Source organism: Hemiscyllium ocellatum, chromosome 2 (genome assembly GCF_020745735.1).
Source record: "Hemiscyllium ocellatum isolate sHemOce1 chromosome 2, sHemOce1.pat.X.cur, whole genome shotgun sequence".
Classification (NCBI taxonomy): Eukaryota; Metazoa; Chordata; class Chondrichthyes; order Orectolobiformes; family Hemiscylliidae; genus Hemiscyllium; species Hemiscyllium ocellatum.
Window position 1 is genome coordinate 95,385,292 of NC_083402.1, and position 27,942 is coordinate 95,413,233.

General features: G+C 48.0%; 1 protein-coding gene across 5 annotated transcripts in view; it reads right to left on the minus strand.

The window, feature by feature from the left end:
• The window catches only part of LOC132824286 (guanine nucleotide-binding protein G(I)/G(S)/G(O) subunit gamma-7), a 335,756-nt gene that overhangs the window by 255,297 nt on the left and 52,517 nt on the right, over window positions 1–27,942 (minus strand). The window contains exon 1 of one of the 5 annotated variants that reach the window (XM_060838654.1): window positions 10,724–10,752. The exons of the other annotated variants lie outside the window; for them this stretch is intronic. The gene's annotated coding sequence lies outside the window, so the exon portion shown is untranslated. Of the gene's footprint in view, window positions 1–10,723; window positions 10,753–27,942 lie in introns of those variants that run through there. 5 annotated transcript variants of the gene reach the window in all.

Genomic DNA, 27,942 nt, shown 5'->3' on the forward strand with positions numbered 1-27,942 from the left:
AAGCGGGGGAGTTGGGGGGGTCGAGAAGCAGGGTAGCTGGGAGGTTGGTGGGGTCTAGAAGCAGGGAGGCGGCTAGAGTGTAGAAGTAGGCGGGGTGAGTCTAGAAGCAGGGATGCAGGAGTGCGGGGGTGGAGTCTAGAGGTAGGTAAGCAGCAGCGTGGGGGGATCTAGAAGCAGGGAAGCGGGGGGGTCGAGAAGCAGGGAAGCGGGGGGGTAGAAGCAGGGAAGTGGGGCATGGAGGTTCTAGAAGCAGGGAAGAGTCTAGAAGCAGGGATACAGGGGGGTGGGGGATAGAAGCAGAGAGGCTGGGGTGTGGGGGGTTCTAGAAGCATGGAAGCAGAGGCATGGGGGGTCTAGAAGCAGGGAAGCTGGGGCGTGGTGGCGGTCTAGAAGCAGGGAAGTGGGGGGTGAGGTGATCGAGAAGAAGGGAAGCGGGGGGTGGGGTGGTCTAGAAGCAGAGAAGCAGGGAGTGGGGGTCCAAGAAGCAGGGAAGATGGAGCATGGAAGTGTCTAGAAGTAGGGAAGTGGGAACGTGTGTGGGGGGGGGGGGTCCAGAAGCAAGGAAGCTGGGGCATGGAGGGGTCTAGAAGCAGGGAAGCGGGTGGGTTGGGAGGGGCCGGAAGCGGGGGAGTTGGGGGTTGAGAAGCAGGGAAGCGGGGGGGGTTGGTGGGGTCTAGAAGCAGGGAGGCAGCTGCAGTCTAGAAGTAGGCAGGGGGAGTCTAGAAGCAGGGATGCAGGAGTGCGAGGGGGTCTAGAAGTAGGGAAGCAGAGACGTGAGGAGGTCGAGAAGCAGGGAAGCGGGGGGGTCTAGAAGCAGGGAAGCGGGGGGATAGAAGCAGGAAAGCGGGGCATGGGGGGGTCTAGAATCAAGGAAGAGTCTAGAAGCAAGGAAGCAGGGGTGTGGGGGATCGAGAAGCAGAGAAGCTGGGGCATGGGGGGTTCTAGAAGCATGGAAGCGGGGGCGTGGGGGGGCTAGAAGCAGGGAAGCTGGGGCATGGTGGGGGTCTAGAAGCAGGGAAGTGGGGGTGAGGGGGTCTAGAAGCAGGGGGCGGGGGCATGGGGGGGTCTAGAAGCAGGGAAGCAGGAGGGCCAAGCAGCAGGGAAGCTGGGGCGTGGGGGGGGGTCTAGAAGCAAGGAAGCAGGGGGTGGGGGTCTAGAAGCAGGGAAGCGGGGCGGTATGTTGTCTAGAAGCAGGGAAGTGGGGGCGGTGGTGTGGGGGGTCTAGAAGCAGGGAAGCTGGGGGGTTGGGGAGGTCTAGAAGCAGGGAAATGGAGGGTGAGGTGATCAAGAAGAAGGGAAGCTGGGGGGTGAGGTGATCGAGAAGAAGGGAAGCGGGAGGTGGGGTGGTCTAGAAACAGGGGGCGGGGCATGGGGGTCTAGAAGCAGGGAAGCTGGGGGTGGGTGGGGGGGGGTCTAGAAGCAGGGAAATGGGGAGTGGGGGTCCAAGACGCAGGGAAGCTGGGGCGTGGAGGGGTCTAGAAGCAAGGAAGCAGGGGGTGGGGGTCGAGAAGCAGGGAAGCGGGACGGAGTGTGGTCTAGAAGCAGGGAAGTGGGGGCGGTGGCGTGGGGGGGGTCTAGAAGCAGGGAAGCTGGGAGGATGGGGAGGTCTAGAAGCAAGGGAAGCAGGGGGTGGGATGGTGTATAAGCAGGGAAGTGGGGGGGTGGGTGATCGAGAAGAAGGGAAGCGGGGAGTGGGGTGGTCTAGAAGCAGGGGCGGGGGCATGGGGGGGTCTAGAAGCAGGGAAGCTGGGGAAATGGGGAGTGGGTGTCCAAGAAGCAGGGAAGCTGGGGCGTGTGGGGTTCTTGAAGCAAAGAAGCGAGGGGTGGGGGGTCTAGAAGCAGGGGTGTGGGGGTTCTAGAAGCAGGGAAGCAGGGACGTGGGGGGGATCTAGAAGCAAGGAAGCTGGGGCATGGGAGGGGTCTAGAAGCAGGGAAGTGGGGAAGTTGGGAGAGTCTGGAAGCAGGGCAGTTGGGGGGTCTAGAAGCAGGGAAGCGTGGGGTTGGTGGGGTCTACAAGCAGGGAGGCGGGGGGGTCTAGAAGCGGACGTGAGCAGTCTAGAAGCAGGGATGCGGGGGGGGTTCTAGAAGCAGGAAAGCAGGGGGTGGGGGGTCAAGAAGCAGGGAAGCTGGAGTGTGGGGGCAGTCTAGAAGTAGGGAAGCAGGGGCGTGGGGGGGTCTAGAAAGAGGGTAGCGGGGGATAGAAGCAGGGAAGTGGGGAGGTTGGGAGAGTCTGGAAGCGGGGGAGTTGGGGGGGGTCGAGAAGCAGGGTAGCTGGGGGGTTGGTGGGGTCTAGAAGCAGGGAGGCGGCTAGAGTGTAGAAGTAGGTGGGGTGAGTCTAGAAGCAGGGATGCAGGAGTGCGGGGGTGGTGTCTAGAAGTAGGTAAGCAGCAGCGTGGGGGGATCTAGAAGCAGGGAAGCGGGGGGGTCTAGAAGCAGGGAAGTGGGGCATGGAGGGTCTAGAAGCAGGGATGCAGGGGTGTGGGGGATAGAAGCAGAGAGGCTGGGGTGTGGGGGGTTCTAGAAGCATGGAAGCAGGGGCATGGGGGTTCTAGAAGCAGGGAAGCTGGGGCGTGGTGGCGGTCTAGAAGCAGGGAAGTGGGGGGTGAGGTGATCGAGAAGAAGGGAAGCGGGGGGTGGGGTGGTCTAGAAGCAGAGAAGCAGGGAGTGGGGGTCCAAGAAGCAGGGAAGCTGGGGTGGTGGCGTGGGGGATTCTAGAAGTAGGGAAGCTGGGGGGTGGGGAGGTCTAGAAGCAAGGGAAGCGGGGGTGGGGTGGTCTAGAAGCAGGGAAGTGGGGGGTGAGGTGATCGAGAAGAGGGGAAGCGGTGTGGGGTGGTCTAGAAGCAGGAGGCGGGGCATAAGGGGGTTCTAGAAGCAGGGAAGCGGGGAGTGGGGGTCCAAGAAGCAGGGCAGCCGGGGCGTGGGGGGTTCTAGAAGCAGGGAAGCAGGGGTGTGGGGGGTCTAGAAGCAGGGAAGCGAGGTGGGGTGTTGTCTAGAAGCAGGGAAGCGAGGGGGTGGTCTAGAAGCACGGAAGTGGGGGCGGTGGCATGGGGGGTCTAGAAGCAGGGAAGCTGGGGCCGGGGGTGGTCTAGAAGCAGAGAGGCGGGGCCGTTGGGGAGGGAGTCTAGAAGCAAGGAAACTGGGGCGTGGGAGGAATCTAGAAGCAGGGAAGCAGGGAGGTTGGGAGAGTCTGGAAGCAGGGTAGTTGTGGTTTAGAAGCAGGGAAGCTGGCGTGGGGAGTCTAGAAGCAGGGATGCAGGGGCGTGGGTGTTCTAGAAGCAGGGAAGCGGGGGCATGGGGGATCTAGAAGCAGGGAAGCGGGGGTGTGGGGGGTCTAGAAACTGAGAAGTGAGAGGTGGGCTTGTCTAGAAGCAGCGAAGCCGGGACATGGAGGGGTTCTAGAAGCAAGGAATCTGAGGCATGGGGGGTCTAGAAGCAGGGGAGCGGGGGGTTCGGGAGGGTCTGGAAGCTGGGAAGCGGGGGGTTGGTGGGGTCTAGAAGCGGGTAAGCGGGTGGGGGTGGGGTCGAGGAGGAAGGAAGCGTGGGCAAGGGGCCGGGGTCTAGAAGCAGGGGCATGGGGGGGGGGATGTAGAAATAGGGAAGCGGAGGTGTGGGGGGTCTAGAAGCAGGGAAGCAGGGGTGTGGGGGGTCTAGAAGCAGGGAAGCGAGGTGGGGTGTTGTCTAGAAGCAGGGAAGCGAGGGGGTGGTCTAGAAGCACGGAAGTGGGGGCGGTGGCATGGGGGGTCTAGAAGCAGGGAAGCTGGGACATGGGGGGGTTCTAGAAGCAAGGAAGCTGATGCGTCGGGGGTCTAGAAGCAGGGCAGCAGGGGGTTTGGGAGGTTCTGGATGCAGGGGAGTTGGGGTGTTTAGAAGCTGGAAAGTGGGGGGTTGGTGGGGTCCAGAAGCAGGGAAGCGGGGGCGTGGGGGGTTGAAAAGCAGGAAAGCGGGGGCGTGGAGGGGTCAAAAAGCAGGAAAGCTAGGGCATGATGGGGTCGAGAAGCAGGGTGTGGGGGTTCTAGAAGAAGGGAAGCGGGGGGGAGGGGTGGTCAAGAAGCAGGGAAGTGGGGGTGGTGGCTTGGGGGGGTCTAGAAGCAGGGAAGTGGGGGCGTGGGACGGTCTTGAAGCAGGGAAGTGGGGACATGGGGGTCTAGAAGAAAGGAAGCTGGGGCGTGGGAGGGGTCTAGAAGCAGGGAAGCAGGGAGGTTGGGAGAGTCTGGAAGCGGGGGAGTTGGGTCTAGAAGCAGGGAAGCGGGGGGTCTAGAAGCGCGCGTGTAGAGTCTGGAAGCAGGGATGCGGGGGGGGTTTAGAAGCAGGAAAGCGGGAAGTGGGGGGGTCAAGAAGCAGGGAAGCTGGAGTGCGTGGGGGGGGTTAGAAGCAGGGATGCTGGGGGGTTGGGGAGGTCTAGAAGCAGGGAAGCGTGGAGAGTCTAGAAGCGGGCGGGAGAGTCTAGTAGCAGGGAAGCTGGGGCATGGGGAGGTCGAGAAGCAGGGAAGCGGGGGGAGAGTCTCGAAGCCGGGAAGCGAGGGGTGGGGGTGGGGGGTCTAGAAAGAAGGAAGCCGGGTGGGTGTGGGGTCTAGGAGGAAGGAAGCGCGGGCATGGGAGGGGTCTAGAAGCAGGGGCATGGGGGGTGTAGAAGCAGAGAAGCAGGGGTGTGGGGGGTCTAGTAGCAGGAAAGCGGGGCATGGGGGTTCTAGAAGCAGGGAAGCAGTGGGGAGTCTAGAAGCAGGGAAACAGGGGCGTGGGGGGGTCAAGAAGCAGGAACGTAAGGGTGTGGGGGGTCTAGAAACACAGAAGTGGGAGGTGGGGTGGTCTAGAAGCAGGGAAGCTGGGGCGTGGGGAGGTCTAGAAGCAGGGAAGCGGGGGTGTGGGGTGGTCTAGATGTAGGGAAGCAGGGGTGTGGCGAGGTCTAGAAGCAGGGGCGTGGGGGTGTCTAGAATCAGGGAAGCGGTGGGGGAGGGAGTGTTGGGGAGTCTAGAAGCGGGGAAACGGGGCCATGGGGGGGGTTTCTAGAAGCAGGGAAGCGCAGGGGTGTAGAAGCAGGGGAGCTGGGATGAGGGGTGGTCTAGGGGAAGGGAAGCACGGGGGGGAGGGAAGAATCTAGAATCAGGGAAGCAGGGAGCGGGGGTATTTAGAAGCAGTGAAGCTGAGGCGTGGGGTGGTCTAGATGCAGAGAAGAGGGGCATGGGGAGGTGTGGAAGCAGGGAAGCGGGGGTGTGGGGCGGTCTAGAAGCTGGGAAGCGGTGGGGGGAAGAGTCCAGAATCAAGTAAGCGGGGGAGGGGTGGGGGTGGGGAATCTAGAAGGTTCTAGAAGCAGGGACGTGTGGGAGTCTAGAAACACGGAAGCGGGGGGGGCAGGGTTGGGAGGGTCTGGAAGTGGGGGAGTTGGGGGTTCTAGAAGCAGGAACGTGGGAGGTGAGGTGGTCTAGAAGAAGGGAAGCGGGGGGTGAGGTGGTCTAGAAGTGGGAAAGTGGTGGCGGGGGCGGTGGCATGGGAGGGGTCTAGAATCAGGGAAGCAGGGGTTGGGGGGTTTAGAAGCAGGGATGCTGGGGCATGGAGAGGTCTAGAAGCAGGGAAGTGGGGTGGTCTAGATGCATGGAATCGGGGAGAAGAGTCTAGAATCAGGGAAGCGGGGCTGGGGGGGATCTAGAAGCAGTGAAGCTGGGGTGTGGAGTGGTCTTGATGCAGGGAAGAGGGGGCGTGGGGAGGTCTAGAAGCAGGGAAGCGGGAGCGCAGGGGTCTAGAAGCAGGGAGGCTGGTGTGTTTGGGGGGTCTAGAAGCAGGGAAGCAGGGGAGTGTCTAGAATCAGGGAAGTGGTAGGGAGTCTAGAAGCGGGGAAGTGGGGCTGCGCGGGGGGGTCCTAGAAGCAGGGGTGTGGTGGGGGTCTAGAAGCAGGGAAGCGCGAGCGTGGGGGGTATCTAGAAGCAGGGAAGTGGGGGGTTGGAGGGTCTGGAAGCGGGGAGATTGGGGGTCTAGAAGCAGGGAAGCGGGAGGTTGGTGGGGTCTAGAAGCAGGGAGGCGGGGGAATCTAGAAGCGGGTGGGTGGAGGAAGCAGGGAAGTGGGGTGGTCTAGATGCATGGAATCGGGGAGAAGAGTCTAGAATCAGGGAAGCGGGGCTGGGGGGGTCTAGAAGCAGTGAAGCTGGGGTGTGGAGTGGTCTTGATGCAGGGAAGAGGGGGCGTGGGGAGGTCTAGAAGCAGGGAAGCGGGAGCGCGGGGGTCTAGAAGCAGGGAGACTGGTGTGTGTGGGGGTCTAGAAGCAGGGGAGTGTCTAGAATCAGGGAAGTGGTAGGGAGTCTAGAAGCGGGGAAGTGGGGCTGCGGGGGGGGGTTCTAGAAGCAGGGGTGTGGTGGGGGTCTAGAAGCAGGGAAGTGGGGGGTTGGGAGGGTCTGGAAGCGGGGGGATTGGGGGTCTAGAAGCAGGGAAGCGGGAGGTTGGTGGGGTCTAGAAGCAGGTGGGTGGAGTCTAGAAGCAGGGAAGCGGGGGATAGAAGGAGGGAAGTGGGGGGTTGGGGGGGTCTAGAAGCAGGAAAGCGGATGGCGTGGGGTGGTCTAGAAGCAAGGAAGGAGGAGGTGGGGGTGGTTCTAGAAGCAGGGGCATGGGGGGGGGTCTAGAAGCAGGGGAGTGGGTGGTCTGGAAGCAGGGAAGCGCGGGAGTTGGGGTGGTCCAGAAGCAGGGAAGCGGGGGCGGGTGGTGGGGTCTAGAGGCAGGGAAGTTGGGGTGGGGTGGGCGGCAGGGGGGGTGGTGGGAAGAGTTGGGGGGTTTCTAGAAGCAGGGAAATGGGGGATGGGGGGGGGGTCTAAAAGCAGGGAGAGGGAGTGGAGGTGTCTAAAAGCAGGGAAGCAGGGTGGGGCAACTTTGGGAGAGTTGCCACCCGAGGGACAGAAAAGGTTCATGAAGAATGATTTTTAAAGGCTGTGGTGCTAGGAAGGGAGTGGAGTTATGGCCTTCTGAAAGGTACTCCTGAAGGGCGAGGAGCAGCCTCCAAAATAAAGCACTCCTCGTCCTCCCTGCCATTTTAAAAGCTTTAAATTAAATAGGCTGTCCAGTCCCACTCTGTACTATATTTCCACTATACATGAGATTCTGCTTTACAAGATGATTTTGAGGAAAGACTGCTCCAACTGGCCTGAATACAGTAGAGTTTAGAAGAATGAGAATGGATTTGATTGAAATATATAAAATTCTAACAAGTCTGGGCAGAGTAGAAGAAAGCTGAAAATGTGTTGCTGGTTAAAACACAGCAGGTCAGGCAGCATCCAAGGAACAGGAAATTCGACGTTTCGGGCATAAGCCCTTCATCAGCATCTGCAGACCTCATTTTTTACCCAGAGTAGAAGAAAGACATGTGGTTCCCCTGTTTGGGCATATAGAAAAAGGGATCACAGTCGAAGGATACAGAATAGGCCACTTAAGAACAAGATGAGGGACCAGTTCTCTCAGAGGAAGGTCATTCTGCGGAATATGCAATCACAGAAGGTTGTGTAGGTAACCTCACTAAATATGTTTAAGAGAAAGACTGGCTTTTTTTTAAGATAATAAAGGATTCAAGGGGTTTGGAGTGAAAGCAAGAATAAGTTGCTGAGATAGAGGACCAACCATTATCATACTGAGTAGCAGATCAAGCTCAGGGGCCATTGGCTTAATCCTGCTCCTAGTTTCTATGTTTTAGGAACATGTTTGCATATCCAGAGAAATGAGGATTAAAATCTTTAGAAGATAGTGCATGGCCCTGATACAGGGCAGGGAGTTTTCCCCAGAGGAGGGCAGAAAAATGATGAATCATGAATCCACAGGTGGATATCTGGGATATAAATGAGGAATAACAGGCCTGGGTTATCCTAACATGTCACAAAGATAGGTGCGAAATGATTCAACTGCATAAAATAGGCAGGTATCAGAGATGTATCCACAAAAATGTTTGTTCTGTCATGTTATGAAATTAGATGCCCACACATGGAGTCTGCAAATTTTGAATTGGTCAGCACTGAAAGACACCAGCAAGCAGAATCGTCGACAGCATGATACCGCTACCAAAATTACCCTTTCTTCTTATCATGATTCCCAAGAGACAGTCCCTCTATAACATTCTGGTCTGCTCCACAATCACCATCAACAATTCATTCCCTTCCCACAACATCTTCTCATGCAACTACAGAACATCTGTGTTTTACCTCTGTTTCCTCATTGTCTGAGATCCCAAATATTCCCTCATTTTATGTTTGTTTATTTCAGTTCAGTGTATTGTAGTTGCTGCTGACAACGTGGTGTCTCTGCACTCTGTTTCAATCCACACGTATGACCCCACATTTCTGATTGCTTGTGATTTTAATTCGTCACCTAATTCTCACAATTATATTTGTGTCCTTGATCTGCTACAATGTTCTCATAAAATTTAATACAAGTTCAAGTAACAACATTTGGCATATTCCTTCTAGACTCAACGCTGAGTTCAATAATTTCAGACTATGAGCTCCTAGATTAGATTACTTACAGTGTGGAAACAGGCCCTTCGGCCCAACAAGTCCACACCGACCCACCAAAGCGCAACCCACCCAGACCCATTCCCCTATATTTACCCCTGCACCTAACTCTATGGGCAATTTAGCACGGCCAATTCACCTAACCTGCACATTTTTGGACTGTGGGAGGAAACCGGAGCACCCGAAGGAAACCCACGCAGACATGGGGAGAAGGTGCAAACTCCACACAGTCAGTCGCCTGAGGTGGGAATTGAACCCAGGTCTCTGGCACTGTGAGGCAGCAGTGCTAACCACTGTGCCACCGTGCCACCCACAATGCTGCCCTAATCCACCATTTTTTAGCCCTTTTTGTGGTTACCTTCCAGTTTGATTGTTTTCAAGCCATATTTTCAGTTTTGGACAGAACTAATTTATTATTCTGACGTTTATACTCACTTTAAACAATCGCTTTGTCTCTTTACTGCAACCATTACCACTCCATTTGCCTCTTATAAAATGACAGCTTTGTCATTTAATCTCCCCGTCCTTGCCTTACCCCACCTTCTATTTTGTTCTTCCTCCCTTTTTCAAAAGCAAGTAACCCATCACATTTCTACCTTCCTTCAATGCTGAAGGAGTCATATTTGACACAAAATGTTTACAGTTTCTGTTTCCAAACAATGTTGCCAACTAAAAAAAAGCAAATAAGTAAACCGATATTTGCTTCAGAAACATGCACTTCATCAACAAAAAAAAAGTTATTGCTCTTTTCTCTCATGCCTTACAGAAGGTCTGCACCAATAACCAATTTTTTTTTAACCATTATGTATCTCATCCTCGCAGACTTGGCTGCATCTGCTAGCACCAATCTCTGGATATAATGTCTCCTTTTTCCATATTCTTCTGCCACCTAGAAGCACAAGTTTTTTTTTGCATCTCCCTGTCAAAATCCTGGTCTTATCAAGTCTTTGTGCAACTTTGATTTCACTGCACTTTTCCTTCTATTCCTAGCTTTTGAATTCTGCCTATTTGTTTCCTATGATTCCAAAGTTAATTGAAAAATATTTTTTTGTTTGTTTTTTTTTCCATCTCCCACCCTAACAAGCTCAGAGCCTTTTCTGAGGCACAATTTCACAGCCACTAGACATGTTCTCTTAAGTGGTCACTATGATGTGAAAGGAACATAATACAGGCAGCGAATTCAATCACACGAAGGAGCAGGGGTGGGGATTAGCAACATGGAGGGTGTCTTAAAAAATCAGCTCACTTACAGACAAGAACCTACAGCCACCATTTGCATTAAAACCTTTGACCAAAAGACAACTTCTCCAGTAGCACCATCATAGGCAGCCTATCACTTCCTTGAAGCTGGGTTGATTGCTTTCAGAAATTAAAAATGAATAGAAAACTTATGATACCATCTTTTAACTTTGTCCAAGGGGTTTAACTGCCCCACTTGCATAAATTATGCAAGCAATACTTCCGTTAGCTCTAAACTGGCAAACATTGAATGATGAACAACATGAGTCCTTCATTGTTGTACACAGCACATCAGAACAACTAACTACTCAACAATCACTTTGGATCACGTGAGCTATGGTACTCTTCTGATTTAAATAGAAGCACAATCTTTTGAAAGAATCTTTACGAGACAGTCAACATACACTTCGGTTATCAATTCTGTTCATTTTGTTAGTCGTGTTTAAATTGTTGGATTGATTTGCAACATTCGATTCACAATGAAAGCTCGCAGGGATAAATAAAAGTTGAATCAGTTACAGTGTACTCTACATTTACCTTCAGCTAACAAAGAATGATACTTAGCAAGTAGCAAGAACAAAGCATTTTAATTTATTGTGAACAATTAACTAATTATATTCAGCTCCCATTTCCCTTATCACAATTATAGCTCGAGGAGTAATCATTCAACTAGGTACCCTGCATTGTACTCAGGTTCAGTAATTCATTAATAAGCTTTTATTGTCAAAAGACCACTTTCTTTTTCAGGAAGAAAACCTTGCATTTTAAAAAAAATCTTTTCTTTCATGAGAGTAACTAATTCTCCCTTTTTCTACAAAACTTTCATTGGCATGCTGACTCTGAAGTAAGTGTTGTTGTTGCACTACTTGCTCCCAGACTGTTGTGTTTGCAGACATTGGGCTGAAGTTTTACGAGAAATAAGCTAAGAATCAATTTTGGCAAGTTTGATAGAGGACTTCTCTTTTTGAGCCTTAGCAAATGTTTTCATGCTACCTTCCCAAACTCACCTCATTACCTGTGCCGTACGCTCCTATAGCATATCCCTTGGCACATTCTCCCATTCACCACAAGCAGAAATACTGGACACTGCTAGGATCTCTTGGAGCTCCTTGTGCCAGTGCCATCATTAAAGCACAGGAAAGCACTGGCAGTTCATGGCTGCTGTCAACTGTCCTAGAAATGTAATAGAACCAGTTTGACTCAGGATTGGAATACACACAGACTCTAACCTCACATCTTTAATGCATTGTCTGAGTTGAGATGTTACTTTTTTTTCACATAAAACCTTAAATTATCTTGGGAATGTGACTTGAAAGAAGTTCGAGGCTGTACATATTAATGAATCAAAACCTGCAACCCATTCTAAAAGATGAAAGATTGAACAGCAATCTACATTTGTTCAATATACGCATCAGTTGTATGACACTATGAAATTTTGCTATAAATTCTGCGTCCTATGATCCTGCTCCACTAGCTACCTGATGAAAGAGCAGCTTTTCAAAATCTTGTACTTCCAAATAAATCTGTTGGGCTATTATTGGTGTTACGTGATTTTTAACTTTGTCCTCCCCCAATCCAACACCAGTACCTCCACATCCTAGAAATGTTGGACAGTGGGAAATTGGCAGAATGCATTCTCAAGAGGGACCTTGAGATCCTGGTGTATGGGGAATGTGTGCAGTCTCTGCCAATATTGCGTTCCCAAGATGGAGGCCAAGAGGAGTAAGACGCGAGCTGGAGTGCTAGGTTACTGCTCTAAGTTTTATGTCCACAATTGTCACTGTTTAGTTCCTAACCAGCAGATGAAAGAATAGGAAACTTAATGTCAATGAGGTGGGATTACGCCATAATTATCATTTCATCCCACTCACTAGTGAGAATCTCACCTCACCTTTCAACACATCATTAGAAAACAGACTTTCTGCTCTCAATGTTGGGAATCTACCTTCTGCTGATCTCACTCAATTCTCCTAACTTCCTTGTCAATAACCAAATTGTTCAGGTGGTTGGAAAAATTCAACCTGAATTAAAAATGACAACAGCAAAAATAATCCATTGGCTGTATCGTGCTTCAGAATATACTGAGAATGTTACAAAAGAAAGAGTATGATGTAAATCTTTTATTCCTTCATCAAAATGACAAAGGAAATATTCATTGAAACCCATTAAGATGTTTATTATTAAAATTCAGTTCTGTTCATGATCTGAAAGAAGCATAACTGTTCTGGCTTTAAGGATACTGAACATTATCACTTTTAAATGCAATGCGAACATGCGGTCCAATAACATTAATGGGAAGTTAAAAGCAGATAATCTCAATTAGACATTGTTCCTGAAAACTTTAAGGGTGAAACATGTTGGTTAATTCTCAAAACCAAAGAAACCAAACATATTTCGTTACCACTTTCCTTTCCTACCATGTCTTGAGTCATGTTATGAGTCTTCCTTCTTAAATTTCCAACAGGCTTCAGTCATCAAATCATCAACCCTGAAAGTATTGTGCGTTATAGTTTCACAGTCTGTAAAACTAACAGGATTGTAAATGAGAAAGTGACAATTAAAACATAGTTTCAATTAGGGTTTGGAAAATGCTGCCAGGAAAATTATTAAGCAGAAAAACACAGATCACATGAATGTCTTTTAATGTACCTGCAAGTAAAGCATGCATGGTATATCAAATATGTATTACCAGCAAAACTTAGAGCCACATAAAGAAATATTAGGACAATGAGGTCAATTTGGTCAAAGCAATAAGTTTTAATAAACAACTTCAAGAAAAAGGAGTAGACAGACAGAGAGAGAGTTCAGGGAAGGAATTAAGAGTTTAAGGCTTGCCAGCTGAACACACAAGTTATACAACAAACTAAAACAGTAGTGTCCAAATGGCCAGGGTTGAAGGAACCAGATATCTCAGACGAGTGAAGAGTTTAAGGTGACCACCTGGGAGGGTTACAACCATGGAGGATGAAGAATTCAAGTTTTAAAATTATATGTATTGCCAATTGTAAGTCAATACACATTAGCATAATGAATAAGTCATGGATAAAAGTTCAGGTTAGCAGGAGCAGAAACAGTATAAAGGAGGCCAGCAAGAAGCAACACAATGCCATCTGTAAGGGCAGTATCAGCAGACTCTTGAATTAACAGAGAAACGTATATCAGCATCATGTTCAGAAGGAGGGGTCATGGGTCTCACCACTGGGTAAAACAAACAAGACACATTCAATTAAATGACAACTTTTTCCCAATTTCAAATTGATGATTGATACTGATAGTTTTATCTCGAAGTTCAAATGCTCATTCAGTCCTTTGAAGCAGTGCCAAAACAAGTGACAGCCAATTCAGGACAGGAGTAAATAGAAGAGCTTTTGGGATTAGCCCACAGCATCTCACATTCTTTTGGACACGAACCTACTAAATTTGTAATCTTGTCAATTCTGTAAATGCTTTGTTAAGCTTTCAGCTTATCATTGCATACACATAGAAAGCAGCAAATGCAATTATCAAGTTGGCACTATGATAACGTATGGCACTACAAATTATTTTCATTTTTAAATGTATGCAGAACTTCATTGAGATACTCGTTTGTCACAGCAGATACAATGGTTGAGAACACCCCTCCGAAGCATTAGAAATGGTAACTCCATCTGACAAAGGCAAATACTCCCTCGTCAGATCCACACCCCCCACCACTCCCTCGTCAGATCCACACCCCCCACCAACCCAACCTCCACCCCCAGCACCTTCCCCTGCAACCGCAGGAAATGTAAAACTTGCGCCCACACCTCCACACTCACTTCCCTCCAAGGCCCCAAGGGATCCTTCCATATCCGCCACAAGTTCACCTGTACCTCCACACACATCATCTATTGCATCCGCTGCACCCGATGTGGCCTCCTCTATATTGGGGAGACGGGCCGCTTACTTGCTGAACGCTTCAGAGAACACCTCCGGGCCGCCCGAACCAACCAACCCAATCACCCCGTGGCTCAACACTTTAACTCTCCCTCCCACTCCACCGAGGACATGCAGGTCCTTGGACTCCTCCACCGGCAGAACACAACTACACGACGGCTGGAGGAGGAGCGCCTCATCTTCTGCCTGGGAACCCTCCAACCACAAGGTATGAATTCAGATTTCTCCAGTTTCCTCATCTCCCCTCCCCCCACCTTGTCTCAGTCGGTTTCCTCTAACTCAGCACCGCCCTCCTAATCTGCAATCCTCTTCCTGACCTCTCCGCCCCCACCCCACTCCGGCCTATCACCCTCACCTTGACCTCTTTCCACCCATCCCACCTCCATCGCCCCTCCCCCTAGTCCCTCCTCCCTACCTTTTATCTTAGCCTGCTTGGCTCTCTCTCTCTTATTCCTGATGAAGGGCTTATGCTCGAAACGTCGAATTCTCTATTCCTGAGATGCTGCCTGGCCTGCTGTGCTTTGACCAGCAACACATTTGCAGCTGTGATCTCCAGCATCTGCAGACCTCATTTTTTACACGCAAATACAGCAAACTCCAGTGTATGTTTTGGGTAATTTTATTTTGCTGAGGAGAGGGTGAAAGTGTAGGAAAGTGGGATGAAATACAGGCAATGATGTTTTGCTACTGCAAGTCAGAACCATACAGACATGAAAATGGGGAGCTATATGTCAATTTTTAAAAGAAGAATTTTCTAAATCTGAAGAGCTGTTACAGACCTTCAGGAATTTGACATCTCAGCTCAGGGCTAGGAAGGTCTTTTAACTTAGATTACAAAAGATTGGAGACAGAACATTGAAACTCCCACTACTGTACCCCATAGTAGTATAACAGAGCATCATTGCTGGTAAAGAAATACTTTAAATATTAATATTTACATAGAGACTTACAACAGAGCATGCCTCTTAACAGCTATCTTTTTCTCTCATACAGGTGCTATTGGGCAACTGCTCCTGTGATTTGAAGTACTGGAAATCCTCTACCTCCATTCAATTACATTAGGTTATGACAATAACAACAGAGATGCTTTTCAAGGTTTTGCTTTTAATTTATTCAATTGGAACAGAACTTCTGACTAAACTGCAAGCTTGCATCAATGCTTTAGCCTGAGCTTTACTACAGATTTTCTATATTACATATGACGTTGGAACACGACAGGCATGCTCAAGAGTAATTCTTGAAGATGTTAAGTGGATTGAATGGAGAAAAACAGCTTTCCCATTGTAACAAGAACGGTAATAATCTCAGCAACGTATACTGCAGCACTGTGTCTAGCAGTGTTTTTTTAAAAATGGAACTGATGAAAACATCTGGGTCAGATTATTCCTCAGAGATCATTTTGCCTTCAAAGTGAAACCTCACTCAAGTGTCAAATACATAAACCAGTAAATTATGAATATATTTTGAAATGTTATAATTTTGACACTTTATTCTTAAATGTCATTCATTGTATAATCAATTTAAATAATTCTAGTGCTATCTTTATATCTCAGCTTTTTGGGTCAGTGCTTTTGGTTAATATTCATTTACAGAACTGTTCCTTTTTATTTACATTCATATAGAATTAATGTGTGTGTGCTATTTAACTACAAATATGTGAATTTGTACAGCAAAAAAGGCAACCAGCCAGAGCCATTAGTTTTTATTTTGTAAATTCTGTCCTAATGAGAATATTTGGTATGCAATTAAGTAAAATATTACAATCTGATAACCAATGTTTAAGAAACAAGAACGAAGATACTGCTACAAAATTGTCAGTAAATTTCTTCTGAACTGTATTGGAGCGTACAATAATGGTCAGTTCTCTCTGAAAGAATCCATTCCACTGAAAACAGCTTTAAACAGCTGGGTAACAAAATACTGACTCCTTAATTTGAAAAGCATTTCATACTCTGATACCATGTGCATTGGCATTTTACAGTAATACTTTGTATTCATATTGAATGTTCATACATATGTCATGTGAAGTTTCATAAAATTTACACTTCTACTCTAATAAGTAGTCTTACTTTCCATAAAAACCATAAATTGTATAGTAGGGGGTCATTTGGCCCATCTTGTCCATGCTGACCCAAAGACAGCCAGAAGCCCTTTCTAATGTTATTTTCATCCACACGGCCTATATCCTTACAGTTTACAGCAATTTAGGTAGAGAGCCAGATAAGTTTTGAAAGAGTTTAGGGTCTGTCTCTACCAAAAGCTCAAGCAGTGAATTCCAAACACCCACACTCTCTGCATAAAAAGGGTTTTCCTCATGTCCCCTCTAATCCTTCTGCCACTTAGCTTGAATCTACAAACCTGATTTTTGAACTTTCTGCCAAGGGAAATAGGTTCCTCCTGTCTACCCTAACTCTACCCCTCACAATTTTGCATACCTCAAATCACGGGCAGTACAGTGGCTCAGTGGTTAGCACTGCTGCCTCACAGACTCCTGGGTTTGATTGTCTGGTTGGGCATTGTCTCTGTGACTGCATGGGTTTCCACCCATAGTCCAAAGACATATTGGTTAGGTGGATTGGCAATGCTAAATTGCCCATAGTACCCAGGGTGGTTTAGCCATTGGGGAACAAAAGATTACAATAGGGTAGGGGATGGGTCTGGGTGGGATACTCTTTGGAGGTCAGTGTGGACTCAGTGGGCTGAATGGCCTGCTTCCCACACTGCAGGGATTCTATGATTCTATATTGCCCCTCAGCCTTCTCCGTTCCAAGGAAAACAACCCCAACTCTCTGATCTCTCCTCATAGTTACTCTTCTCCAGCTGTGGCCAGTAAATCTTGTCTGCACTCTTTCCAAAGCAAATATGTCCTTCCTGTTAACATGGTGACTAGAACTGCACACAGCACTCCAGTTATAGCTCCACTAGTGTATTATACTGTTGCATCATGACGTCCATATTTTTGTATTCTCTACCTCTGCCAATGAAGGAGAGCATTCCATATGTCTTCGTTACAAACTTATCTATCTGATACTGTCAGCTTTAGGGACCTAGTGTATTTGCACACCAAGATCACTCACTTCATCTACCCCTTTCAGTATCTTCCTATCTTTTTGTGTATTCCCTTTTGTTGTTTGACCTCCCTGAATGCATTACCTCACACTAATCAGAGTTGAACTCAATCTGCCACTTTCCTGCTGACTTCACCAAACCATCTACATAATTTTCAAACTCACAGCTTATAACTCTACAGAATCCACTACACAGCCAATTTTTGTGTCCTCTGCAAATTCCAAAATTGCACCTGCCACATTCAAGTTCAATTATTAATGTATAAAACAAATACCATTTGAAATTGGTTTCCACTTGCAAGGGCAGCTAGTGGCCATTACCTTTTCTTTCTTGTATCTAAGCCAACTTTGGATCCAATTCAATATCTTACCCTGTATCCCAAGGGCTTTTACTTCTTTGACCAATCAGTCACGTGGAACCTTGTCAAATGCCTCACTAAAATCCATATAGATAATACCCACTGCACTCCCCTCATCAACACTCCTTGTCGTTTCCTCAAAGAATTCAATCAAATTGATAAGGCATGACTTTCCCTTAACCAAGCTATGCTGATTATCCCTGACTAATCTATGCTTTTCTAAGTACCAGCTTATCCGATCTAACAGTTTGTCCACCACTAAATTAAGAAGAACTGGTATATAATTGTTTGGTATTTCCTTTGTACCATTTTTAAATAATGCAACCACAGGTGCATTCCTTCAGTCGTCCTGCATTTCATTTGTGTCTAGTGGAGATTTGAAAATAATCCATGGAACATCTACTATTTCCTCCTTGAACTCCTGCAACATCCTAGGGAATAATCTAGCCAGCCCCAGCAACTTATCCACTTTCAAGGATTCCAACTCCTTTAACACTTCCTCTTTCATTATGTTTATTTCATCAATACTTGACACTGCTCCTCTTGGATTATTATATCCACATTATTCTTTTCTATTGAGAAAGCAAAGATGCAAAATTACTTTAAAATTCTTCTCATAACTTCTGCATTGTCACACAAGTTCCGTTCTTCATCTCTGATAGACCCCACTTTTTCATTACTATCCTTTTGCTTTTTAGATACTGGGAAAACATCTTTGGATTTTCCTTTCTTCTTCATGCCCTCTCTTTGATCTCGTTTTTTTTTACTTGATCCCTGCACTGAACATTGCAGTATAGAAAATCTGCAGTGTTGAGTTTCTTGAGATTACCGTAAGCTTTCTTTTTACCCACTTGCCCATTTTCATTTCCCAAAACTAAATGCAGAACTGCATCTCCTCTCATTGGGAGTGACACATACAGTTTTTTTTAAAAAATCCTGGACACACTGCATGAACGTTTCACCCACAACAGCCCTTATATTGTTGAAACACAATTAACATGGGGATAGTTGAAGTCTCCTATTATTATTGCCTTCTTATTCTTACAGGCAGAAATTTGTCAGCATATATGTTCTTCTCAAGAGAGCGGCAGAGTAGGGCGCTCCTGTCACAGCTCCTCTGCTCAACCTTTCTTTTTCTATTTTTTGTCTTTTTTCCTCTTCTCTCCCCCCTGAGCACCAGAGGCGAATACTGGCACAGTGGTAAATGCCAGCAGCAAGTCCCTGTAGCAGCAAGCCCCAGAGCAGCGCATGGGCTATGAGCTGTGGACCAGCGTTAGCAGCGAGCCCTGGTACAGCACATGTACTGTGCCCCCCTGGAATATCGCGAACAGGTATCTTAACCTAATCTAGTCCATTTGCCAGCAATTGACCCACATCCCTCTAAATGCTGCCTATTCACATATACACATCCAGATGCCTTTTAAATGCTGTAATTGTACCAGCCTCCACAAGTTCCTCTGGCAGTTCATCCCATACACATATCACTCTCCATGTGAAAATGTTGCTCCTTAAGTCCCTCTTAGATCTTTCCCCTCTCACCCTATGCCCTCTAGTCTGGACTCCCCCACCCCAGGGAAAACATCTTGTCTATTCATCCTATCCATGTCCCTTTATAAGGTCACCCCTCAGCCTCCAATGCTATAGGAAAAATAGCCCCAGCCTATTTAGCCTCTCCCTATAGCTCAAATCCTCCAACCATGGCAACATACTTGTAAATCTTTTCTGAACCCTTTCAAGTTTCACAACATCCTTCCAATAGGAAGGAGACCAGAATTGCATGCAACAATCTGAAAGTGGCCGAAACAATGTCCTGTACAGCCGCAACATGACCTCCCAACTCCTATACTTAATGCCCTGACTAACAAAGGAAAGTACACCGAACGCCTTCTTCACTATCCTATCTACCTGTGACTCCACTTTCAAGGAACTATGAACCTGTATTCCAAGGTCTCTTGGTTCAGCAACACTCCCCAGGACCTTACATTAAGTGTATAAGTCCTGCTAAGATTTGTTTTGCCAAAATGCAGCACCTCGCATTTATCTGAATTAAACTCCATCTGCCACTTCTCAGCCCATTGCCCATCTGATCAAGATCCCATTGTACTCTGAGGTAACCTTCTTCACAGTCCACAACACCTCCAATTTTGGTGTCAACTGCAAACTGACTAATCACACCTCCTTTGTTCACATCCAAATTATTTATATAAATGATGAAAAGTCGTGGATCGTTGTGGTGCACCACTAGTCACAGGCCTCCAGCCTGGAAAGCAACCCTCCTCCACCACCATCTGTCTTCTACCTTTGAGCCAGCTCGGTATCCAAATGGCTAGTTCTCCCTGTATTCCATGTGATCTAACCTTGCTAACCAGTCTACCATGAGGAACCTTGTCAAACGTCTTACTAAATTCAATATAGATCTACTGCTCTGCCCTCAATCCTCTTTTTTACTTCATCAAAAAACTCAATCCAGACATTACTAACTTTGAGTACCTCATTTTTAAATTCCTGCCTAGCTTTCTATATTCTCCCTTCAGAATCTCATCGTTTTCCTTTCCTATGTCATTAGTTCCAATGTGTACAATGACCTCCTGCTGGTTCCTCTCCCCTTTGAGAACATTCTGCATCCTTTCTGAGACATTCTTGATCCTGGCATCAGGGAGGAAACACACCATTCTGATTTTTCACCGGTAGCTGCAGAAATGTCTGTCTGTGCCTCTGACTAGAGTCCCCTAACACGGTCAATTGCTTGGAACCAGACGTACCCTTCATTACATTAGAGCCGGTCTTGATACCAGAAACTTGGCTTTTCATGCTACATTCTCCTGAGAGTCCATCACCTCTTATATTTTCCAAAACAGCATACTTGTTTGAAATGGGAACAGCCACAGAAGACTCCTGCACCACCTGCTACCCCTCCCATCATTCCTAGATTTAACCATCTATCTGACTGTATCTGCGACTTTTCTCCCTTCCTATAACTGCCATCCATCACACCCCCTAGCTCCTTAATGCCTCGAACCCCCAGTCCAATCAAATCCATGCGATCTGATAGGATTCACAACCAAAGACACTTCCTGCAGACATAATCATCAATAACAATGAAACTCTCCCTAAACTCTCACATCCGACAGAAAGAGCATATCACTTCACTAAAGGCCATCTTTGCTCCTTCACAATCTACAAACCCAGCAAATAGCACTGCCTTTTTGCTCTAAAAAGATAGTGCTCCAGGCTAACTTAGTAATTATGGTTTATACTTTTTAAATTTAAATCAAGAGGTAGATCTCAATAAAACATACTGCCCTGTGGCCCAACATTTCAACTCCCCCTCCCACTCTGCCAAGGACATGTAGGTCCTGGGCCACCTCCACTGCCACTCCCTCACCACCAGACGCCTGGAGGAAGATCGCCTTATCTTCTGCCTCAGAACACTTCAACCCCAGGGCATCAATGTGGACTTCAACAGTTTCCTCATTTCCCCTTCCCCCACCTCACCCTAGTTCCAAACTTCCAGCTCAGCAATGTCCCCATGACTTGTCCTATCTGCCTATCTTCTTTTCCACCTATCTACTCCATCCTCCCCCCACCCCCAACCTATCACCTTCATCCCCTCCCCCATTCACCTATTGTACTCTATGCTTTCTCCCCACCCCCACCCCCCACCCTCGTCAAGCTTATCTCTCCATGCTTCAGGCTCTCTGCCTTTATTCCTGATGAAGGGCTTTTGCCCGAAACGTCAATTCTACTGCTTCTCGGATGCTGCCTGAACTGTTGCGCTCTTCCAGCACCACTTATTCAGAATCTGGTTTCCAGCATCTGCAGTCATTGTTTTTACCTATCAAGAAAGAACCCACTCTACTCACTATTGGAGACTTCCAGCAAGGTTACACTTAAAAACTATGCACTTATCTGTTCCTGTGCAGTGAGCTTCCCACATAGGTTCCTCCAAGATTAGCTTTGAATTTCACTGTTTGTCAATTTTTCCTAGATGCACTCCAATGTCCAGAGATACATAACTCAAACAGCAAAAGCAGTAACTATGCAGATTCACTGTTGTGTCAGTTAGCAATGTAGGTTTCTTTCTCTCTCCCTCCATGACCATGTGGTTGCTGCCTTTTGCTAACTTTCTCCTTTTAAAAGTGCTGTTGTTTTGATGTTCTTTCCCCAAAGATCCAAAACAATACAACAGCATATAAAACAGTAATTGCTGCTCCTGGAATTCATGGAAATCACCTCCAACACCTAAAATACCTCAAAGAGAGGAGCAGCTTTTACAGGCATACTTTTTTCCTGTCCTCCATCTTGGATTAGCCAGAATCCTGATTATTGGAACTTCAAGTGAGGTGGGGGGGGGGGGGGCATATTTGCTAATGCTCTTCTGAAGGGTTTGAAGTAATTCAGCAGGAGAATGGGAACCTAAATTGTAATTCCAGTGTCCAGGAGGTTGAGAATAGTGAGGTCAGAAATGTGGTTTCAAGGTCACAAGAATTCACTGACAAGCAATACCAGGAGCAATCAGAATAAGGTGATAAAGCTGCAGCATGGATTGGTACCTGGGACTTCAATGCTGTGGCCATTTTGGAGACATTGATAGAACCTGGACAGGAATGATTGTTATGGGTTATGGGATTTAGATGTTTCAGTAAGAACAGGGAAGCTGGTAAAAGAGGGGGAGGTGTGGCATTGTTAGTCAAGGACAATATTACAATGGTAGAAAGGACATTTGAGGATCCGTCTACTGAGGTAGTGTGGACTGAAGTTAGAAACAGGAAAGGAGAGGTCACCCTATTGGGGAGTTTTCTATAGGTCTCCGAATTGAGGGAAGGATAGCAAAGATAAGTCTGGATAGGAGCGAGAGTAACAGGGTAGTTGTTATGGGCGACTTTCCAAATATTAACGGGAAATACTGTAGTTCAAGTATTTTAGATGGATCAGTTTTTGTCCGATGTATACAGGATGGTTTCCTGACAGTATATAGACAGGCCAACAAAGGGCAAGGTCACACTGGATTTGGTACTGGCTAATGAACCTGGCGAGGTGTTAGATTTGGAGGTAGGTGAGCACTTTGAGTACTTTAGATGGGTCAGTTTTTGTCCAATGTGTACAGAATAATTTCCTGATAGAACTTGTAGACAAGCCAACAAGAGGCGAGGCCATATTGGATTTGGTACTGTGAAATGTGCTTGGCCAGGTGTTAAATTTGGAGACAGTGACCACAATATGATTATGATTTCTTTAGCCATGGAAAGGGATAGATATATGACGCAGGGCAAGAGTAGGCTATTGCACAAAATACGAAGGCATGGGATTAAGGGTGATTTAGCGGTTTTTAACCAGAATTTGGCTAGCTGAAGATGACTCATGGGACATGTTCATCCTGGAGTTCAGTTAATACTGGTGTACTGCAAGGATCTGTTTTGAGACCATTGCTGTTTGTCATTTTCATAAATGACCTGGATGTGGATGTAGAAGGATAGGTTAGTAAATTTGCAGGTGACACTAAGGTAGGTGGAGTTGTGGATAATGAGGAAGGATGTTGCAGCTTACAGAGAGACATAGATGAGCTGCAGAGCTGGGCTGAGGAGAGGCAAATGGAGTTTAATGTGGGAAAAATGAGGCGATTCACTTTGGAAGGAGCAACAGGAATAAAGAGTATTGGGCTAATGGTAAGAGTAGATGAGCAGACAGATCTCAGTGTCCATGTACATAGATCCCTCAAAGTTGCCATCTAGGTTGATAGGGCTGTTAAGGAGGAATATGGTGTGGTAGCTTTTATCGGTAGAGGGATCAGGTTTTGGAGCCATGAGGCCACGTTGCAGCTGTACAAAACTCTGGTGCGGCTGCACTTGGAGTATTGCGTACAGTTCTCGTCACTGCATTATAGGAAGGATGTGGAAGCTTTGGAAAGGGTTCAGAGGAGATTTACTAGGATGTTGTCTGGTATGGAGGGAAGGTCTTATGAGGAAAAGCTGAGGGTCTTGAGGCTGTTTTCATTAGAGAGAAGAAGGTTGAGGTGAATTAATTGAGACACATAAGATAATCAGAGGGTTAGATGGGGTGGACAGTGAGGGCCTTTTTCCTCGGATGCTGATAGCTAGCACAAGGAGACATAGCTTTAAATTGAGAGGTGATAGATATAGAACAGGTGTCTGGGGTAGTTTCTTTACTCAGAGAGTAGTAGGGGCATGGAACACACTGCCTGCAACAGTAGTAGACTTGTCAATTTTAAGGGCATTTAAATGGTCATTGGATAAACATATGGATGAGACTGGAATACTGTAGGATAGATAGGCTTCAGATTGGTTCCTTCCAAATCACATAATAATAATTTCACAATTTTGTTTGGGAATGGTAGGCACTTGGACTAAAGATTTCGGAGGTAAAAACAATGACTGCAGATGCTGGAAACCAGATTCTGGATCAGTGGTGCTGAACAGCACAGCAGTTCAGGAAGCATCCAACGAGCAGCAAAATCGACGTTTCGGGCAAAAGCCCTTCATCAGGATTAATCTCCATTATTCCTGATGAAGGGCTTTTGCCCGAAATGTTGATTTCGCTGCTTGTTGGATGCTGCCTGAACTGCTGTGCTCTTCCAGCACCACTGATCCAGAATAAAGATTTCATAGCTAATTCCTTTAAAGTGCAAAGGAAGATGTAGGGCTGGATTTTACTAGCTCTCTGGACATGGACTAGGAAGCATAAAATGGCAGTGGAGGTGTTGGGAGGAGGACACTATGGAATACTCTCAACAATGGAGACAATCACAGGTTGGTTCACCCGCAGAGCAACAGGGCTTGCCTTTCTGGTCCTGGCATATTCCAAATAAAAACTGACCTTGAAAGATGTATCATCATGAAGACACCAACATCTTCTCCCAAAGCCTCAGCAATAGCCAGCATAAACAGTGGTGCTGCCAAAGCTGCTATTAAGCAGCAAGATGACCATTTCTTTGGCAGCAAAGTAAGTGGGGGTGGGGTGTTCGCCAAACCTGCAAGAATGGAGTTTGCAGGAATTGCTGCTCAACACATCTGGATAGAGACATTGCTTCTGCTAAGACATAGGGAGAGGAAAGTGTGTAATGCAGGTCCACAGTACATAAGAATTAGAGGACATGAGACAAGTCACTCAAAACAAGGTTATGCTTGGAAATTCTAGAACAGTTGGCCACATTGGGAAGCAGCTGATAAAAAGTTGAAAAGTGTCACACTGGAAAAGCACAGCAGGTCAAGCAGCATCTGAGGAGCAGGAGAGTCAATGTTTTGGGCATAAGCATTCCATCAGGGAAGTAGGGTGAGGTAGGGAGCTGAGAGATAAATAGGAGGGTGGGTGTGGGGATAGGGCTGGGGGAAGGGAGCTGGGAAGGCATTAGATGGAGGGCAACTGTGAGGTCGGTGGGGAGGGTGGAGTAGATAGGTGGGAAGGAAGATGGGCAGGTGGGATAGGTCAAAAGGGCTGTTCTGAGTTGGAGGTTTGGATCTGGGATGAGGTGGAGAGAAGGGAAATTTGGAAACTAGTGAAGTCGATATCGATGCTGTGTGGTTGAAGGGTCCCAAGGCAGAAAATGAGGTGTTCTTCCTCCAGTCGTCGGGTGGCTTGAATTTGGCGGTGGAGACGGCCCAGGATTGCATGTCCTTGGTGGAGTGGGAGGGGAAGTTGAAGTGGTTGGCCACAGGGCACTGGGGTTGTTTAGTGTGTGTGTCCCAGAAGTGTTCCCTGAAATGATCCGTGAGTTGGTGTTCTGTCTCCCCGACATAGAGGAGACCACATCGAGAGCAGTGGTCATAGTAGATGGGGTGGGTGCATGTGCAGGAAAATCTCTGCCAGATGTGAAAAGATCCTTTGGGGCCTTGGATGGAGGAGGTGGGTGAGATGTGGGCGCAGGTTTTACATGTCTTGTAGTGGCAAGGGAAGCTGTCGGATGTGGAGGGTGGGTGGTGGGACCTACTGAGGGACACACAGAGGGTATCATCGCTGCGGAACACAGATAGGGGTAGGGAGGGAAATATGTCTCTGGAGGTGGGGTCTGATTGTAGTAGCATAAACGTTGGAGGATAGTGCACTATATCTGGATATTAGTGGGTTGGAAGGTGAAGATCAGGGGATTCTATCCTTATTGTGGTTGGAGGTGTGGGGTTCAAGGGCAGAGGTGCAAGAAGTGGAGGAGATGCGCTGGAGGACATTGCGGTCCTGGAAATAGGAGGTGGTCATCTGGAGTGGAATTGTACTCCTGAGAGTAGTTATGGTGGAGATGGAGGAATTGAGAGTAAGGGATCGCATTTTTATTGGAGGCAGGGTTGGAGGAGGTGTCGTCAGGTAGCTGTGGGAGTCAGAGGGTTTGAGGTATATGTTCATGTTGAATCCGTTGATGGAGAGGTCCAGGAAGGGGATAGAGGTGTCCGAGATGGTCCAGGTGAACTTAAGGTCAGGTTAAAGTTGTTAGTGAACTTGATGAACTGTTCAACTTCCTTGTGGAAGCACGAGGTGGCACCAATACAGTCATCAATGTAGCTGAGGAAGAGGTAGGGGATAGTGCTGGTGTAATTGTGAAAGATGGACTGTTCCACATATCCTATGAAGAGGCAGGCACATCTGGGATCCATGTGAGTGCCAATGGCTACCCTTTGGTCTGAAGGAAGTAGAAGTTGTTGAGGGTGAGGACCAGTGTCGGCGGAGGGGTACTTGTTGGTTTGGCAGGAGAGGAGGAAATGGAGGATTTGGAGACTTTCGCCATGGCGGATAGATGTGCACAGGGACTGGATGCCCATGGTGAAGAGGAGGCTTTGGGGTCCAGGGAAACGAACGTAATGAAGAAGGTGGAGGGCGAGTGGTGTCGCAAATACGTGGGAGGTCCTGGACCAAGGGGACTAACATTTTGGGGTGACACGGTGGCACAGTGGTTAGCACTGCTGCCTCTCAGCGCCAGGGACCCGGGTTCAATTCCCTGTGTGGAGTTTGCACATTTTCCCTGTGTCTGCATGGGTTTCCTCCGGGTGCTCCAGTTTCCTCCCACAGTCCAAAGATGTGCGGGTCAGGTGAATTGGCCATGCTAAATTGCCCATAATGTTAGGTACATTAGTCAGTGGTAAATATAGGGGAATGGGTCTGGGTGGGCTGCTCTTCGGAGGGTCAGTATGGACTTGTTGGGCCGAAGGGCCTGTTTCCATACTGTAGGGGATCTAATCTAATCTAGGGCAGCGTCAAGATTTGAGGAGATACGTTTGGTGGGGCAGGGCAGGCAGAGACAATAGATCGATCGGGGAAGTCAGGTTTATGGATTTTGGATAAGAGGTAGAACCCATTGGGGTGGGGTTGTGGAACTATGAGGCTCGAGGCGGTTGCGGTACTGAGGTTCGAGGCTGCGGTTGAGAAATCCCCCCAGATGATAAGGTTGTGGACGGTCTGGGAGATGGTGGTTTGGTGATGGGAGGTGAGGTCGTGGTTGAGGGGGTGGTAGGAGGATATGTCCATGGGCTGGTGCCTGGCTTCGAAGACATAGAGGTTGGTGCGCCAAATTACCACTGCGCCTCCCTTGTCCATTGATTTAATAGTGAGTTTGGTGTTGGAGCAGAGGGTGTGGAGTGCTGTACTTTGCGAGGGTGAGAGATTGGAGTGGATGAGACGGATGGACAGGTTGAGGCAGTCAATGTCACAGGAGCAGTTGGAGGTGAAGAGGTCGAGGGCGGCTAAGAAACCAGGAAGGGGTGTCCAACAGGATAGAACATGTTTGTGTCAGGAAGAGGGATCCATGGAGATTGGGGCTGGGAGTCACAATTGAGGACTAAATCAGTGCGACCTTGTGCTTCCACGAGGAGGTTTAATAGTTCATCACTAAAACACACAGACCTTAAGTTCACCGGGACCATCTCAGACATCTCCCTTTCCTTCTTGGACCTCTCCATCACCATCTCCAGCATATACATCTACTTGAAATCCACTGACTCCCACAGCTACCTGGACTACACCTCCTCCCACTCCTCTCTCCCATCTGTAAAAATTCGAACACTTATTCCCAATTCCTCGAGCTTCACTGTCTCTGCTCCCTGGAGGAGAAATTCCATTCCAGAACATCTCACATGGGTTCCTATTTCCAGGACTGGAATTTCCCCTCCCATGTGATCAGCATTACTCTCCAGCACATCAGAAGGGCATACCTTCTCCATCCCTTACATCTTCGCAACCAGGATAAACCCCACCCTGGTCCTCACCTTCCACCACATTAATATCCAGATACAGCGCATTATCCTCTGCCATTTCTACCACCTTCAATCAGACCCCACTACCAGAGACATAGTTCACTCCCTACCCTTTTCAGCATTCCACAGAAATGATTCCCTCTGTGTCACCCCCGTTAGGTCCATGCCACCCACCAACCACCCTCCGCATGCAGCCCCTTCCCTTGTTGCCACAAGAGGTATAAAACCTGTAACCACACGCTTCTCCACCCTTCTTCCACCTCTGTCCAAGGCCCCAGAGGATCTTTTCACATCCAGTATGTTTTCCAGCATATTCATCCACCTCATCTACTGTGTCCGTTGCTCTCGATATGGTCTTCTCTATATTCGGGGGACAGAATGCCGACTCACGGTGTGTTTCAGGGAACACCTCTGGGACACACACACCCTACAAACCCACTGCCCTATGGTGGACCAATTCAACTCCACTTCCCATTCCACCAAGTACATAAAAATCCTGGGCATCCACCACCGCCAAATCCAAGCCACGTGGCGACTGGAGGAAGAATGCCTCTTCTTCTGCCTTGGGACCCTTCATCCACACGGGATAAATGTCAACTTCACTAGTTTACAAATCTCCCCTCCCTCCACCTCATCCCAGATCCAACCTTCCAACTCGGAACCGCCCTCTTGAACTGTCCTACCTGTCCAT